The 5,438-nt window shown below is 48.5% G+C and overlaps 1 long non-coding RNA gene across 1 annotated transcript in view; it reads left to right on the top strand.

Moving 5' to 3' along the window:
* Nucleotides 1-1,339: 1,339 nt before the first annotated feature.
* LOC140343084 (uncharacterized) overlaps nucleotides 1,340-5,438 on the top strand; it is a 6,981-nt gene continuing 2,882 nt past the window's right edge. Inside the window, exon 1 of the long non-coding RNA XR_011923249.1 lies at nucleotides 1,340-1,514. This is a non-coding gene — a long non-coding RNA (uncharacterized lncRNA). The remainder of the gene's footprint in view (nucleotides 1,515-5,438) is intronic.

The raw sequence follows: 5,438 nt of genomic DNA, 5'->3' as shown, positions 1-5,438 counted from the left end.
ATTTCCATTGTTTAAGTTCCCTTATTTAGGAGAACAAAGGGGGATTGTTTATACACAGAGGGCAATCTTCCAATTTTTTTCTACCCAGATAATTAATGCTATTCTGTGCTATTTGGAAATCCACATTTTAAATCACATCCACATTTGATTCACATTCTTAAAGGTATATCTAGTTTTTACCAAATAGTAATCAAAAGCATATATATTTGAGAACTGAGATCCAAAAAATGAACCTACACATCTTAACATACCAAACAAAAAAGAACAAGAAAATTAAAAAAAGACATACAAAAACACTGTCTTTCGTTTTTTCCCCATGAGCCATCTCAATCTATTCTTTGAGTTGCTTCGCTATTGAGGCACATATCACCCCAGCAAGCCTGCTATATTTCGTGTGTATAAATAATTTAAGTTTTTTGAAAAAAAAAAAAAACATAAAGAGAAAGAAAAATAAAAAAACAGCAAAATGTATTATATTTTAGGTGTCCCTTTTACTTTTAGTGTCTGTGTTATTTTTCTTCAACTAGTGAGAACTAAGACTTGTTTGAATAACTTCCTGGGACTTGAATGGAGAAGGAGGTAAAGCCTTTGAAACTTTTTCCACTATGGGTGCTGATTGCTGCAAAGTGGAAGGTGGTTTTCTCAGAACAGCCTCAGGTGTATCCCATTTCTTAATATAAGCTTCTGCCTCCTCTGCTGCTGTAAAAGTGTGGTCTTGACCTTGAGGATCTGTAAAATGTAGAACTGCTGGATAAGCCAGTGTGAAGCGCAACTTACATCGATATAGAGTAGAACAAACTCCAATAAACATTTTCCTTTTGCGTGATACTTCCGAAGAATAGTTCGCAAATATTACTATAATACGTGCACCTTCTATTTGTAATTGTCTTCTGGAATGAAAAGATTGCATTATATTTATTATATCATTATAGTTCAGATATCTAGCAGTCACTGGCCTTGCTGATAAATTACTTTCTTTTCTAATAGGACCTATTCGATGGGCTCTTTCCACTTTGCATACATTAACAAGTCCCAAAAACTTAGGCACTTCCTCAGAACATGTTTTATTTAATTGCTCTGCTTTAAGTGATTCTGGCAAGCCAATAATACGTAAATTATTTCTACGTGATCTATTTTCTCCAAAAAAGTGGCATTTTGATTTTCCAATAACATTATGCATGTTTTTGAGTGGACACCAAATCATCCTCTAAATGTGAAATTCTATCTTCAGCGTTAGTAAGCCTCTGAGTTTGTACTCCTAACTTTTGTTTCAAAATTTCAATGCCTTTACTTACCGCTGCTTCCACAGTTTCTTGTAATGTAGGTTTCAATAATTCCACCACCGCATCGACAATGCTGGAGGGATCACAAGGCTCAGCGGGAACTGGAGAGACTGCTGCAGGGATTGCTCCCTGTGTTGTACACATGTCAGTGGCCATCTTGGATTTCTGGGATCGTGATTTGTCAGCTTTTCCCATTGAACCTCTGTGTGATGCAGCGGAGAGCCGATCCAGGTATGTCTGCATGTGGGAGGAGCAGCTACTCCCATAGACATCTGTGGGTGAGTGCAGGGTATCAAAAGCTCAGAGGCTGCCTTGGAAACACGGTTTAGCTGGGAAGTGCAGGAGCCTCCACTCACGCTCACCCGCTTATGCGGCGCCGAAACCATCCTTAAGTCCTTAAGCGTTTTAACAGGGAGGAACTCACAGGCCCAAAGCTTTATTAGAGTTCATAAAACATTTTACAAAGAGAGCTTGGACTTTCCGGAAAGTCCATGAGGTGATAGTCTCTGAGCAGACTGAGGGCCAGTCTACGGCAGTCCTCGATGGACATCCTCTCCCTCCGGAGGATAAGGCGCTTCCTGGCGTACCAGATAGCGTCCTTAGCACAGTTCAAAATCCTCCAAGCTCCTTGGACTTCTTCCGTGGTTTTGCCGTGGAACAGACCATACAGAATAGCACAGTATGTAATGGACGTTCTCGGGACGAATCAGCTCAGTTCCTGTTCCAGGGTCTTCAACACGGCTTGGGTGTAGGGGCACTGTCAGAAGACATGCAAAACTGTCTCCTCTTCGATGACGCAGAAGGGGCAGTGTCTGTACCTACATGAGTTCCTGGCGTGCATGAAAGTCCTCAGGGGTAGTCTTCCTTAAACCGCCATCCAGGCCAAGGCCCTGTGCCTGTTGGTAAGTCTTTTGGATCCTTTGTTGGTCCAGATTTCTTCGCAGGTGACTGCGTTCCTACCCGGAAAAGGTTCCATAGAGTCCTTTCCATGGATTTGCTTGTAGATCGTCTTCGCCTTCCACAGGTCAGGCCTGACGCCTTGCAGCTCGTTCTCCTTAATGAACTTGAAGGTGTCCAAGTAGAACTAAGGGGTGTCCCAGTTGTACCGCACGGAGCTGTCCCACATGTCCCATCCTAGGCTCCTCCAGAGTGGGAGGAAAAAGAAACGTGACATGGAGTTTCCTGCAGAGGTCAAAGACTGATCCACCAACGTCCTTCTTACAGTGTTGCAGGCGAAGAAGACTCTCAGCATCTTTGGGATGTCCAGAACTCCTTTGCCGCCCTTTTGATGTTCTTTGAACATCATTGTTCTCTTTACTCGGTCCATCTTCGAGCCCCAGACGAAGTGGAATGTCGCCCTCGTGATGTCCTTGCAGATGTTGGTGCGGGGCGTCTAGGCTTGGGGAGGTACTGCAACACAGGAAGGATTTTGATGCAGAGTAACAGTGTCTTCCCTTCGATGGTAAGGTCTCTGAGGCTCCAGAGGCCGAATTTCTGGTTCATTTTTGACAGCCTTTCTCCCCAAGACTTCAGGGCTCCTCCTTCCTTCCTGAACCAGACGCCAAGGATCTTGATGAAGTCTGGTTGGATGCTGAAGGGGATGGATGCAGAGGAAGGCAGGTACCTAGTCTCGAAGAGCATGGCTTCCGACTTCCCGCTGTTGACATTTGCCCCCTAAGCTCGGCCGAAGTCTTCACAGATCTGGACGAGTGCGTCGATGGAGCGCTTGTCCGCGCAGAACACCATTATGTCGTCCATGTAGAGCGAGCACTTCACGTCCCTTCTGTCTGATCCTGGTCCGGTGATCCCTCTGATCTCTGAGTTCTGTCTGATGCATTCGGCGAAGAGCTCTATACAACAGACAAAAAGAGGTGACAGAGGGCAGCCTTGTCTGACCCCGGAGAGGACCGGGAAGGGGTCAGTCTTCCAGCTGTTCACCAGCACTGTACTATGGATGTCAAGGTACATCAGGTTAACATATGAACAAAACATTTCACCGAGACCATACCTACATGGGGCTCTAAGCATGAGCCCGTGGGAGACACGGTCAAAAGCCTTCTCCTGGTCCAGGCTGACCAGAGCGGCGTGGATGTTGCAGTGCTGGATGTAGTGGACCGTGTCTCTGACCAGCACAAGGCTGTCCGCAATCCTGCGCCCTGGGATTCTGCAGGTCTGGTCCAGGTAGATTATCTGTCCGATAACCTTCTTTAGCCGGTTGGCCAGTACCTTGGCAACAATCTTGTAGTCCAAGTTGAGGAGAGAGATGGGACGCCAGTTCTTGAGGTCACATTTCTCGCCCTTCCGCTTGTACAAGATGGTGATCATGCCTTCCCTCAGTGATGGCGGCATTCTGCCCTCCACCACTATGTCCTCGTACAGCTCGAGTAGGTCTAGGCCTACGAGGTCCCACAGCGCTACATAGAGCTCCGCTGGGAGACCGTCGCAACCCAGGGTCCTACCTTGCCTAAAGGATTTAGCGGCAGAGGACAGCTCCTCTAAAGTGAGGGGGTGTCCGTGGACGCTGCACCTGCAGGAACAAGGGTATTAGTGATACCTGAAGGGAATCTGTTCGCAGCATCGTCATCTGTCTCTTTGGGAGAGTAGAGGGTCCGGTAGAAGTTGTTGACCACTTCCATCACCTCTGACTTCCCTCTCCTGAGTGTTCCGGTCGAGTCCCGCAGCTGGAGTGTAGCTTCCTGAAAAAAGAAAGAGTTGCACTACTCACCTTTCTCAAGATGTTCCACCTAGTAACGGTAGATGATGCGCCTGGCGTCCTCCTCAAAGTGCTTTTTCATGCGCTTCTTGGTCTCTTCCAAGTCTCGCCTAATGTTCCAGCCACAGTGGTAGAGGTCCTGCAAGGACTGCAGCTCACGCTGCAGTCTCTTGATATCCCTTTTCCTAGCACACACCTGTTAGCGTCCCCTTGCTTGAAAGAAGCAGAGTGGAGCTTGACTTTCACAAACTCCCACCAATCACTTACCTTTTCAAAATGTCTCTTGTCATCCTTCCAGCTGACATACCCACCCCTCAGTTCCTCCATCAGTTCCTCCTTTTCCAGCAGGGCACAGTTCAGCTTCCAGGAGCCTGGGCCTGGGCCGAAGCCCTTGCCGAGGTCCCCCTGAAAGAGAATAGCCCTGTGGTCCGAAAAGAAGCAAGGAACTATGGAGTGGCTGTTGCACATTACCTCTCTCGATGTAAATATAAAGTCTATCCTTGAGCGGACAGATCCATCCGGGCAGCACCAGGAGTAGTTTACTGCGCCCCTTTCCGATGGAGCCCACGGCGTCCTTTAAGGAGCCTTCCGCCACCATCTCTTTGAGAAGGCGGGAGGTAATGCCCAACTTTGCCATGATGCCAGAGCTGCGCCCATCCTCCTCTATTGGGCAGTTGAAATCACTGCCCATTATTACTGACCTTGGTGGTGGCAAGTTGAGTCCTCAGGGTCTGGGAAAACTCCAGCCGCTCATTCTTTTCAGGGGAGGCGTACACGTTGATGAGCCTAACGGGCTCTCCTGCCCACGAACCGTCTATGACCAGAAGTCAGCCACAGACGAGCTCATTGACAGAGTAAAGGGTGAAACGCCCACCCCTGATCAGAATAGCTATACCCGCTGACTTGCAATCGCTACCCCCAGACCAGTAAAAGGGACCCTGGGTCCACTGGGAGGACAGATGACTGTATCTCCTAGAGGGGGTGAGGGCACATTCCTGCAACATGACAATGTCACCCGGTTGGGTGTCCACGAAGCTGAGTACAGTCTGACTTCTGACGGGGTCTCTTATGCTCCTCACATTGATGGAAAAGACTGAAATCTTAGCCATGATAGTTTGGAGAAAAGTGACTCTTCAGCTGCAGGCTGTACGACTTACACCAAGAGGGGGGCTGTTCCTTCTTCCTCAGTCATCTCCCAGAATGTGGTGTCCTCCTCCGTGGGGGGCTGAAACAAGCTGGGGTCATGGGGCAAGTTCTCGAGGTACTTGACCATCTCAGCGAGGTCCTCGGTGAACTGGGCGGGAGGCAAGGGGGGGTTGTCTTCTCCTTCGCCGGCCGTTTTAGGGACAGCTCTGTGTCCACTGCGGGGCTCTGGGGGAGTCTTCTCTTCCCCCTCGTGTGGACACTGGAGGTGTCCATCATGAAGGGGGTGGGCGGGGGGG

Source organism: Pyxicephalus adspersus, chromosome Z, assembly GCF_032062135.1.
Source record: "Pyxicephalus adspersus chromosome Z, UCB_Pads_2.0, whole genome shotgun sequence".
Taxonomy (NCBI): Eukaryota; Metazoa; Chordata; class Amphibia; order Anura; family Pyxicephalidae; genus Pyxicephalus; species Pyxicephalus adspersus.
Note: the sequence above shows the minus strand (reverse complement) of the source record. Positions and strands in the feature narration are given on the sequence as shown.